At 49.6% G+C, this 12,705-nt stretch overlaps 1 protein-coding gene and 1 pseudogene across 3 annotated transcripts in view; one reads left to right on the forward strand and one right to left on the reverse strand.

Moving 5' to 3' along the window:
- The window catches only part of ADAM33 (ADAM metallopeptidase domain 33), a 94,303-nt gene that overhangs the window by 65,852 nt on the left and 15,746 nt on the right, over window positions 1–12,705 (reverse strand). The gene's annotated exons all lie outside the window — the stretch shown is intronic.
- LOC308594461 (small nuclear ribonucleoprotein E pseudogene) lies at window positions 11,037–11,763 on the forward strand (annotated as a pseudogene). Its single transcript has 2 exons — window positions 11,037–11,049; window positions 11,260–11,763. The product of its transcript is annotated as a small nuclear ribonucleoprotein E pseudogene (transcript).

Below are 12,705 nucleotides of genomic sequence, written 5' to 3' on the forward strand. Positions count from 1 at the left end.
TCCAGCAAGTTCCCCAATTCTGGGCAAAGGATGGGAAACCTCTGCCAGGCAGGTAGCCCCCTGATGCCAGCACACCTGACACAGAAAGAAAGGAGGAAGAGATTTGGGTGTCAGCTGCCCAGCACAGACAGCGCACCCCCAATCTCTAGATCAGTGTTTCCCAACCGGTGTTCCGCGGCACACTACTGTGCCGTGAGACATCGGCTGGTGTGCCGTGGGAGGGAGGCGGGCGAGTCGGGCGGCGAGAGGCGGCGGCGGCGAGGATCCGCGTCGAGCCGGGGGCGGCTCCGCGGTGGTGGTGCCGAGCGGCGGGGCAGCGCGCGCAAAAGGGAGGAGCGCGAGACAGCGGAGGAGGAGGAGGCCGGCATGTCCGGGCAGCAGCAGCAACAACAGCAGCAGCAACTCCCGCCGCCGCCCCCTCCTCCGCCCGCTATCGCCGCCACCACCACAACAGCCGCCGCCGCCTCAGCTGCCGCCGTCCCTCAGTCCCTCGCTCTGCTGCCTCCTCCCACCCCGGCAAGGGGGAGGGAAAAAACTTTCACTTTTGTGCGTCCCTCCCGGCGTGACGCTGCGCGCTGACGTCACGGGGCGGGGCTTTAATGGTGGTGTGCCGCGAGATTTTTTTCCGGTAAACAGGTGTGCCGTTGCCCAAAAACGTTTGGGAAACACTGCTCTAGATGACCTCTCCTAGCAATGACACAAGAGGCAAAATGTCACAGGAGGTAAGGCAGAATCTCATTGTACCCAAAGGGATAATTCCCGCAGCAAAGAATTTCAGTCCACTGGCACCCAGGTGCAATGAATCAAAGAACTGTAGAGTTGGGAGAGACCCCCAGAGTTATCTAGTCGAACCCCCTGCAATAAAGGAATCTCAGCATAACAAATGGCTGCATCAATAGGAGTATAGCATCTAGATCAATGGAAGTAATAGTGCCACTGTATTCTGCTCTGGTCAGACCTCACCTGGAGTACTGTGTCCAGTTCTGGGCACCACAGTTCAAGAAGGACACTGACAAACTGGAACGTGTCCAGAGGAGGGCAACCAAAATGGTCAAAGGCCTGGAAACGATGCCTTATGAGGAACGGCTAAGGGAGCTGGGCATGCTTAGCCTGGAGAAGAGGAGGTTAAGGGGTGATATGATAGCCATGTTCAAATATATAAAAGGATGTCACATAGAGGAGGGAGAAAGGTTGTTTTCTGCTGCTCCAGAGAAGCGGACACGGAGCAATGGATCCAAACTACAAGAAAGAAGATTCCACCTAAACATTAGGAAGAACTTCCTGACAGTAAGAGCTGTTCGACAGTGGAATTTGCTGCCAAGGAGTGTGGTGGAGTCTCCTACTTTGGAGGTCTTTAAGCAGAGGCTTGACAACCATATGTCAGGAGTGCTCTGATGGTGTTTCCTGCTTGGCAGGGGGTTGGACTCGATGGCCCTTGTGGTCTCTTCCAACTCTATGATTCTATGATTCTATGAAATGCAGACAACTGCTGGAGATGTGGAAGTAAAAATGCAAACTTAGTAAATATGATGATTTACTGCCCGGTGATAAGGTCATTTTGGTGCGAGGTAGGGATATATATATAGCAAGAGTAATAAAAAGAAACAGTTATTTAGGGGATTTGAATCTAATTCTAAATTATATACCAGAAACGTGGGAGATTACAAGGGGTCCCAAAAAAAATGGGTATACCGTGCCATATTAGAAGCAAAAAAACTTGTTTTGATGAATTGGAAGAGCTGCAAAAAGATTGAGCACATGGATTGATAATATGGACAGACTAGTTACATACGAACGAATTGCATATCGACGCAAATTAAGAATGGATAAATATGAAGAACTCTGGAAGGAATACTTAAGCAATAAGGCGGAAAGTGGTGGGAAGTAGGGGGAGGAGAGGTGGGGAAATAGTGTTAAAGTGGTGTAATTCTGGGTATATCAGTACTCAAATCTGAATTGTTAAATTGTATTATTAGTGTTATTGTGGTTTTTGTTGTATGTGTTTTTTGTGGCTGATGTCTGTATTGAAAAAACGATTAAATAAATTTTAAAAAATAAATGAAGGAATCTCAGCTAAAGCATCCAGGCAGGGCTGTCTTAAGCATATGTGGTGCCAGGGTGCAAAGATCCACCCAGCACACACGCACCCAGGTTGCCCAGTCCCAGGCGGGCAGGAGGGCGGAGTCGGCCGGCCACCTCAGCATCTTGCTGGCTCAGTCGCCTCCAAACTGGTGGCGCAGGGCCGCCCACTGCAGAAGAGCCCGCTGCGGCGCTCCGACCGATGGGTGGGCTCTTCCCCAGACTCAACTCTCAGGCCCCGGACTCTCGGCCTGGCGCCCCTCAGAGCCCAGCGTCTGGGTGCCCCACACCCCTAGCGCCTATGGGTAAGAGGGCCCTGCATCCATGACAGAGGACCATCCAAGCTCTGCTGGAAAACCCCCAAGGAAGGAGAGTCCACCATCTTCCAAGGGAGAAGGATAAACATACCCAGCTCCTTCAACCATTCTTCATAAGGCCTGGTTTCCAGAACTTTGATCATCTTGGTCGCCCTCCTCTGCACACCTTCCTTCCAGCTTGTCAACATCCTTCTTAAATTGTGGTGCCCAGAACTGGACACAGTATTCCAGGTGTGGTCTGACCATGGCAGAAAAGAGTGGTACTATTACTTCCCTCAATCTGGAACTATACTTCTGTTGATGCGGCCTAGAATAATGTGAGCTTGTGCTCCACCAAGACCCCAGAGCAGGCAAGGAGGCGAATATTCATACAGTGGTACCTCGGGTTACATACGCTTCAGGTTACATACGCCTCAGGTTACAGACTCCGCTAACCCAGAAATAGTACCTTGGGTTAAGAACTTTGCTTCAGGATGAGAACAGAAATTGCGCGGCGGCAGCGGGAGGCCCCATTAGCTAAAGTGGTGCTTCAGGTTAAGAACAGTTTCAATTTAAGAATGGACCTCCAGAACGAATTAAGTTCTTAACCCAAGGTAACACTGTACCTGCCAAAGTTAGACAGTTATGCTTTGCGAGAAAAGAGAGGGCACAGATTTGCATAGGAATCGGACTATGTATAAACACCAGTTGCAAGAAGTCCCCTGCAAAGTGACAGCACTCGGGCTTTTTTTCAGTTTAGAGCAGGGGTCAGCAACGTGTGTCCCATGAGCCAGATGCGACCCACGAAGACTGTTTTACCAGCCCACGAGCCACCCCTGAACCGAGCCACCTGTTCAGGGAGTCCCCTGCATGCTGCGCTAAAGCAGTGCAGCACAGCACGGGGACTCGCCAAGCGGTGCCAGAAATCACGTCTGCACACGTGCAGATACCGGAAATCGCATTTGCACATGTCCAGACGCCGAAAATCACTTCTGCGCAGGCACAATCTTTGGTGTCTGGGCATGCGCAGAAGCTATTTTCGTCGCCACGGACATGCGCAGACACAATTTACGACATCACGCTGCACCAGTCCGGCCCACGGATGATCTCTGTGGGAGTGATCCGTCCCATGGCCTATAAACCTTGCCGACCCCTGGTTTAGAGGGAAGGCAAGTAACAGGTGGGAGAAGTATAGAAAATGATGCACCGCGTAGATAGAGTGCCTTTTTCTCCCTTTCTCAATACAGTGGTACCTCTGGTAGCCAATGGGATCCGTTCCGGAGGCCCGTTCGCAAACTGAAAAGAACGCAACCCGTGCCTGCGCACGCGCGGGTCACGATTCGCAGCTTCTGCACATGCGTGTCACATCATTTTGCGCGTCTGCGTATGCGGGAGCGGCAAAACCTGGAAGTAACCCTTTCCGGTACTTCCGGGTCACTGCGGGACGCAACCTGAAAATGCGCAACCTGAAGCAAACATAACATGAGCTATGATTGTATATGACAACTCAGTGGCATGCATGTTTATTGCATGTTGCTTTAACAGACCCTGATTTGGGACAGAGGGGCTGCCGTGCACCTAACAGGTCGCCATGCAAATCCAGAATGCTGCAATTTGGGGAGAGGTGATGTTTTTCACTGAAGATCAACAGGAGCTACTCGTCGAAGGTCGCGCAAGGTCAGTGTGTTGGAAAGAAACAAGCGAGTCTCTCTCTCTCTCGCTCGCTCTCTTGTGCACCCGCACACTTCTCTAATGAAAGGGGTGCCCAACCCTTCGCGGCTTCCTGCGCTACCTCCGGGTGACTGCAAAATGCATCACCCCAGCCGAGACTGAAAACAGGCCCTTCGGCTTCCAGGCACCAGATGACAAACAGGTGTTTAAAAATAAAAAATAACTGGGAGAGGAGAAAAGACTGAGTCAGCCTCGCAAGGCGTGCCAAGCGTCTGGCAGCCCAGGCAGGCCTGCGGAAGAGTTTTCACAGGAAAGAGGAGAGAGAGGGGGAGAGGGAGAAGGCCCAGGAGCAAGATTTCTGCAGTGCGGAGAAAGAGCCAATATGGTTTTGTCACGGCCTAGGACCCTCATACCTATGGGACTGCCTCTCCCGGTCTGCCCCACGAAGGACCTTAAGGTCCACAAATAGCAACACCCTAGAGGTCCCGGGCCCTAAGGAAGCAGATTAGCCTGAACCAGAGGCAGGGCCTTTTCAACACTGGCCCCGGCCTGGTGGAACGCTCTGTCTCATGAGACCAGGGCCCTGCAGGATCTGATTTCTTTCCACAGGGCCTGTAAGACAGAGTTGTTCCGCCTGGCCTTTGGCTTGGAATCAACTTGATCCCCTTCCCCTCTTTTCCTTTTTCCTTCTGTGATGGAACTCCTATTTGGGGACTTCCCTAGCTTTTTTCTGGCCCATGTAGGACCAGTCTGAATAGTTGGTCTTGGTGAAGATTTGACGTTTTCATCCCCCCCAAAGTTTTTTATTTGAGTTTCTACTGAAATGAGGCTGCATTTTAATGTTGTGTTTTAATCTTGTTTTAGCTGCCCTGAGCCCGGTCTTGGCTGGGGAGGGCGGGGTATAAATAAAATTATTTTTTATTGGTTATTATTATTATACTGTGCATCCCTTGCGAAGAAAGCCCTTCTTCATGCAGTACGGTTAAACTACGGAACTCACTTCCTCAGGAGGCAATGATGGCCACTAAGTTAGATGGTTTTACAAGGGGATTCGATCAATTAATGGTTATTGATGGCTATCAGTCATGACGGCTCGGCTCTGCCTCCCTAGCCGAAGACAGCAATATTCTGATTACCAATTGCTGGAAATCTTAGCAGGAGGAGGAGGGGCTAAGAGGCAATGACTGGGCTCAAGGTCAACCCCATGGCTGAGTGAGGTTCCAGACCAGGGGTCAGCAAACGTTTTCAGCAGGGGGCCGGTCCACTGTCCCTCAAACCTTGTGGGGGGCCGGACTATGTTTTGAAAATAAAAATAAAAGTGAATTCCTATGCCCCACAAAAAGTGAATGCCTATGCCCCACAAATAACCCAGAGATGCATTTTAGATAAAAGCACACATTCTACTCCTGTAAAAACACACTGATTCCCGGATTTAGAAGGCAATTGGGCCGGATTCGGCCCCCGGGCCTTAGTTTGCCTACCCATGTTCCAGATCCTGGTCGCTCCCAGGTCCAAGTCGGAAACTCCAACCACTGCATGGCGCTGCCTCTCAAAATGCCAGCCACTCGGTAAGGATGGGCTTGCCAAGGTTTCAAAATGCGCGCACACAAATACACATTGCACAAACACACACAGAGAGACGGAGAAATCCACTGAGCCCTGCCCATCGGAATCAGATGTGCCGCAGAAAACGACACTGAATTTGCTCTCGCCACCCCATTCCTGGCACAACACAGCCCTCCATGTCACCCTTGGCATTTAGCCCTGCTGGCGACGTTCCACTCCTGTCCCTTACGGCAGTGCGAGTCCTGCAACCGCCCTAGATCTCCACCACCAATGCTGGGGATTTTTCACACCTCCAAGAGTTAAATCCGTCCCTGGCAGAAGGCGGCCCCTTTGCCGCATGGTCAAGCCAAAGAAACGCAAAAAAGGAAGCAATTATTGGTCACTTATCTAAGCTCTGAGCTCAAGGCCAAGCCAAGCTGACCTTGAGACTGCAAGGGAGAGGGAAGCATTTGCACACACACACACTCGCACAGTCTCACTCGTGCGCGCACACTGATTTCCCAGAATCCTCTGGGCTCTCGCGCTCTGAGACGTGAATTGCAGAGAGCCTAGGGAAACAGCGTTCAGGACTTTTTAGTTTAGAGGGAAAGGCGAGAAAGAGATGACAAGGTCAACGTTTATAAAGTTTTCCACAGCATGGAAAAAGCAGAGAGAGAAAGGTTTTCCTCCTTCTCTCTTAACGTTACAACTTGTGGACCCTCGGGACTCAGCTACATTAGTCAAAAAGGTGTTTTAAATGCGTTGTAAACATGAAAGGGACGCGGGTGGCGCTGTGGGTAAAACCTCAGCGCCTAGGACTTGACGATCGTATGGTCGGCGGTTCGAATCCCCGCGGCGGGCTGAGCTCCCGTCTTTCGATCCCAGCTCCTGCCCACCTAGCAGTTCGAAAGCACCCTTAAGTGCAAGTAGATAAATAGGTACCGCTTTATAGCGGGAAGGTAAACGGCGTTTCCGTGTGCTGCGCTGGTGCTGGCTCGCCAGAGCAGCTTCGTCACGCTGGACACGTGACCCGGAAGTGTCTGCGGACAGCGCTGGCTCCCGGCCTCTAGAGTGAGATGAGCGCACAACCCTAGAGTCTGTCAAGACTGGCCCGTACGGGCAGGGGTACCTTTATCTTAAACATGCAACAGCAGATGGCGCTGGAGAGCAAAAAAAAAATTGTGCAATTTTCCCATATCGTTTTTCTTCTTCTTTTGTTATAACGGTTTAATTTCTGACTTATTTACAGCGTGTGTGTTTTTCCTGCATGTAAATCCACCCTTGGTAAAGCTGATTGCTGAAATATTCAGGAAAGAAGACTTAAACTATGAGTTAAACCAGGCCTAGGCAACCTTCGGCCCTCCAGATTTTTTGGCCTACAACTCCCATGATCCCTAGCTAGCAGGACCAGTGGTCAGGGATGATGGGAATTGAAGTCTAAAACATCTGGAGGGCCGAAGGTTGCTTAGGCTTGAGTTAAACTATGGAACTTCCTCCCACTGGAGGCAGTGACGAACATCAACTTGGACGGCTTTAAAAGGAAATTCATGGAGGACAGAGGTATTGATGGTGACTAGACATGATGGCTCTGTTCTGCCTCCACAGGCAGTGATGCTTCTGAATACTAGTTGTGGGAGGGGAGAGGGCTCCTGTGTTCGAATTCTGCTCACGGGTTTCCCACTGGGGCATCTGTGAGAACAGGATGCTGGATTCAGGGGGTTGGACTAGATGACCCTCGGGCTCCCTTGCCACTCCACAATTCTATGGTTCTAGGAAAATATGCTGGTGCTGGAGGAGACTCTTGAGAGTCCCATGGACTGCAAGAAGATCAAACCTCTCCATTCTGAAGGAAATCAGCCCTGAGTGCTCACTGGAAGGACAGATCCTGAAGCTGAGGCTCCAAGACTTTGGCCACCTCATGAGAAGAGAAGACTCCCTGGAAAAGACCCTGATGTTGGGAAAGATGGAGGGCACAAGGAGAAGGGGACGACAGAGGACGAGATGGTGGGACAGTGTTCTCGAAGCTACCAGCATGAGTTTGACCAAACTGCGGGAGGCAGTGGAAGAGAGGAGGGCCTGGCATGCTCTGGTCCAGGGGGTCACGAAGAGTTGGACATGACTAAACAACAACAACAACATGAAAATATGCACCAAACGTCCTATTTATCACATGATACATATGTATTTCATCTCAGCGTATGTATCTCTAAGTGTACTTTATCCTAAAATACTCATTTCAAAGACAACTAATTTATTTTAATGCATCTAGAGATAGTGGGGTGCAGTGCTGAGAATGTCTAACTAGGGCTTGAGAGACCAGGGTTCAAATCTTCCCATTAAGCCATGAAACTCACTGAGTGACCTGGGGCTGGCCACAGTGCCTGAGCCAGCCAACCTCACAGGACTGTTGTGAGGATGATGTGCATAGCTGTCAATGTTTCCCTTTTTTTAAGGGAAATTCCCTTATTCCGAATAGGATTCCTCGCAAGTAAAGGGGAAAGTTGACAGCTTTGATGATGTGTGGAGGAGTGTTTGTACAGCATCTCAAGCTCCTTTGAGGAGAGATGCAAATGGCATAATTTAATGCCTTGGCACGTCTTTTCAGACTGAAAACTGTAGTGCAAAATGTGAACAAGTGTGAATTGCAGGCTCTTCTGTTGAAAAGGCTAAAAATGGCAAGGAAATGCTAATGGGGGCTTTAAAAGACTCACCCGCCCAGCAGATCCTGCCCATGGACTGACTCAGTTTCCCTTCCTGTCACACCTGTGTGGTGGTGGAGCCGCCTCGGCAGCTGCTGTGAAAAATGAGGTGGCAGCTTCCGCCACAATCTCACCACTTCCTCATCTGGTTTCATGAACAGAGAGAAGAAGAAGAAGAAGAAGAAGAAGAAGAAGAAGAAGAAGAAGAAGAAGAAGAAGAAGGGAAGAAGGGGGCAAGGGGGGACAGAGAGAGAAAAGAAGAAGATGATGATGGAGGAGGAGGAGGAGGAGGGAAGGAGGAAGGGAGGGAGGGAGAAAGAGAAGAGAGAGAGAGAGAGAGAGAGAGAGAAGAAGAAGAAGAGGAGGAGGAGGAGAGGGAGAGGGAGAGGGAGAGGGAGAGGTAGAGGAGAGAGAGAGAGAGAGAGAGAGAGAGAGAGAGAGAGAAAGAAAGAAAGAAAGAAGAGGAGGAGGAGGAGGAGCGGGAGAGGGAGGGAGGGGGAGGGAGAGAGAGAGAGAGAGAGAGAGAAGAAGAGGAGGAGGAGGAGAGGGAGAGAGAGAGAGAAAGAAATAAAAGACGAGGAGGGAGAGAGAGAAAGAGAGAGAGAGAGAGAGAGAGAGAGAGAGAGAGAGAGAGAGAGAGAGAGAAAGAAAGAAAGAAAGAAAGAAAGAAAGAAAGAAAGAAAGAAAGAAAGAAAGAAAGACTCTCTATTCTCGGAAACCCCAAGGCCTTGCTAAACTGTATAGCAAACATATCACCACCTTCAGGGCAATGCATTCATTCTCTGGGCCTGCCCAGGATGCTCTGTCCTGCCATGGAAATGCACTTCTGCGCTTAGAGATGAAGGGAGAAATGTGTTCAGTTCACATTTTCAAGCGAAGCTCATTTGCCCTCCATGATTCACACACTTGGGGTGGAACTCAGCCAACCCTCAAAATGTGCCCTTCTCTGAATTTTGTGATGCAGTCTTCCAGGCAAAAATAAAAATGTATACAAAACAAGTGACATGGCTCCCCCAATCTCTTTTCTGATGAGAGCAGCTTTTGCATCTCATTTGGAAACCAAGGCCCCAGAGTCTGGAGGAAGAATGGGGAGGCACACAATGCCAGATGCTTGAAGTCCAGTGTGAAGTTTCCACAGTCTGTGTTGATTTGGGGAGCCATGCCATCAGCTGGTGTTGGTCCACTGTGCTTCATTAAGTCCAGGGTCAACGCAGCCATCTACCAGGAGATTTTGGAGCCATGCTTCCTTCCGCAGACAAGCTTTATGGGGATGCTGACTTCATTTTCCAGCAGGACTTGGGCACCTGCCCACGCTGCCAAAAGTACCAAAACCTGGTTCAATGCCCATGGGATTACTGTGCTTGATTGGCCAGCAAACTCGCCTGACCTGAACCCCATAGAGAATCTATGGGGCATTGCCAAGAGAAAGATGAGAGACATGAGACCGAGCAATGCAGAAGAGCTGAAGGCTGCTATTGAAGCATCCTGGTCTTCCATAACACCTCAGCAGTGCCACAGGCTTATAGCATCCATGCCACACCGAATTGAGGCAGTAATTGATGCAAAAGGGGCCCAAACCAAGTACTGAGTACATATGCATGCTTCTACTTCTCAGAGGTCCAATCTTGCTCTATTTGCAATCCTTGTTTTGCTGATTTCATTTAATATTCTAATTTTCTGAGATTGTTAATTTGGGGTTTTCATCAGCTGTACACCATGATCATCACAATGATAACAAATAAAGGCTTGACATATTTCCCTTTGCATGTCATGAGTCTATCTCATATATTAGCTTCACCTTTTAAGTTGAATTACTGAAATAAATGAACTTTTCCACGATATTCTAATTTTCCGAGTTTCACCTGTACATCCATCTGCAACGGTTAACTGAGGCCTGTTTTTAACTTGCTTGTGGTATTTATTGTCTTATATTTTATGCCGTAAGCCACTTTGGTACATTTTTTGAATGATGCAGAGGCGTGCAATTATTTTTGCAAATGAATAAACAATGCAGCACCAACAAATATCTGCAGAAATCAAATTCTTTCTAAAATCTGGAAGAAAAATATCAGGTCTAGGCCTGGCCTCAGCCCTCCTTCTCCCTTCTTTGGAGTGGTTTGCTGAAACCGCCCCTAAATGTTCAGCGCATGCAATTTTCACCTACAGGGATTTAACAGCTGCAAGAATACTAGGGTTACAAAATAGCTTAGGACAGCCTTTGCCAACCCGGCAGCTCCAGAGGCTTTGGACGACGGGAATTGTAGTCCAGTGGTTGGGAGTTCAAAGCCTCTCAAGGGCACCAGGTTGACGAAGGCTGCCCTGCGCAGTTGGAGGCCGATCAGATTCCTAGAAAGGAACCAGGGGCCTGACCCTCCTTCGTTGTAATTCCTCTGAACGGCCGAGGGATTTGCAACCGGCCTTTGGGCACTGCGAGTAAGAACAACACAGCAGCCAGAATATTCGTCCCAAAATTATACCCTCGCTGCGGCCTTCCCAAAGAACGCCAAGTCCCGGGGGGGGGGGGAGGAGAGGGTGAAAATAAAATTTTAAAAAAACCAGGAGATGCTTGGCCTACATTCCCCTCTGGCAACCGCACTTGGGACTATATATAGCTGCGGAAACCGACAGCCTCTCTCCGTGTCATGACTGAAACGGTCAGAGGACAGAGCAGGGCAATAAAAGACACACCAACGGGTTCTTTTGAGGTTTTTCTGCTCTCTCTGTGTGTGTCTCAGTCACATCAGACATGTTAGAAGTTTGTGGGACTGTGGGACTCCCTGCCACATGAGGCAGCGAGGGCCAGCAGCTTCGGCAGCTTCAAAAGATGACCAGGCGAAAGACCAGAGAGAAACGGCAAACTAGGCTGATGGACTACGCTGAAACGCCAAAGCTGACCAGAAAGCTCAGGAACCAAGAAGACAAAAACTTTTTAAAAGAATGGGGGAAAGGACTGCCCTGTCCCGCCTAAGTCCCGCTCATCCTGTCGGGGGTCGTTCCCAGCCCAGCTGCCGGCCAGAAGGTGCAGAAAGTGATGGTGCAGCCCATCAACCTCATCTTCAGATACCTACAGAATAGGTCCAGAATTCAGGTGTGGCTGTATGAACAGGGATTTGATGAACATATGAACTTGGTTCTGGATGATGCTGAGGAGATTCACTCCAAGACAAAATCAAGGAAACAGCTGGGTCGAATCGTGTTAAAAGGAGACAATATTGCTCTTCTACAGAGTGCTTCTAACTAGTGTTTAGAGGTAGTCTTTCAAATCAGAACCAGTGAAGGCGGTGAAGGTCCTGTGTGAGTGTCTGGAGGCGGTTGGAGGATGGATGGCGACTACCAGACTGAGGTTGAATCCTGACAAGACAGAAGTACTGTTTTTGGGAGACAGGAGGCGGGCGGGTGTGGGGGACTCCCTGGTCCTGAATGGGGTAACTGTGCCCCTGAAGGACCAGGTGTGCAGCCTGGGAGTCATTCTGGACTCACAGCTGTCCATGGAGGTGTGGGTCAGTTCTGTATCCAGGGTGGCTGTCTGCCAGCTCCATCTGGTATGCAGGCTGAGACCCTCCCTGCCCGCAGACTGTCTCACCAGAGTGGCACATGCTCTGGTTATCTCTCACTTGGACTACTGCAACACACTCTACGTGGGGCTACCTTTGAAGGTGACCCGGAAACTACAACTAATCCAGAATGCAGGAGTTAGACCGGTGACTGGGAGACCATATAACACCGGTCTTGAAAGACCTACACTGGTTCCCAGTACGTTTCCGAGCACAATTCAAAGTGTTGGTGCTGATCTTGAAAGCCCTAAATGGCCTCTGTCCAGTATACCTGAAGGAGCGTCTCCACCCCCATCGTTCTGCCCGGACACTGAGGTCCAGCGCCAAGGGCCCTCTGGCGGTTCCCTTGCTATGAGAAGCCAAGTTACAGGGAACCAGGCAGAGGGCCTTCTCGGTAGTGGCACCCGCCCTGTGGAACGCCCTCCCACCAGATGTCAAAGAGAAAAATAACTACCAAACTTTTAGAAAACACCTGAATGCAGCCCTGTTTAGGGAAGCTTTTAATGTTTAATAGGTTATTGTATTGTATTTTTATAGTGTTCTGTTGAAAGCCGCCCAGAGTGGCTGGGGAAACCCAGCCAGATGGGCGGGGTATAAATAATAATAATAATAATAATAATAATAATAATAATAATGGGGATGGAGGGGTATGAGGGGGAAATGGGAGGGGGGAAATGGGGGAAAACACAATTGTTGGAATAATTTGTGGTGTAAAAATAGTCAATAAAAAACTTTTTTTTTAAAAAAAAGAAAGAAACATGCATCCGTCACCGACGATTACCCCTAAGTAGAGCTTCCATGTTCAGGAGAATTCTACCTCAGAATTCCAGGCGCTACATGGCAAACTACTGATTCAGAGTC

Source organism: Podarcis bocagei (genome assembly GCF_964188305.1).
Source record: "Podarcis bocagei genome assembly, chromosome: 9".
Taxonomy (NCBI): Eukaryota; Metazoa; Chordata; class Lepidosauria; order Squamata; family Lacertidae; genus Podarcis; species Podarcis bocagei.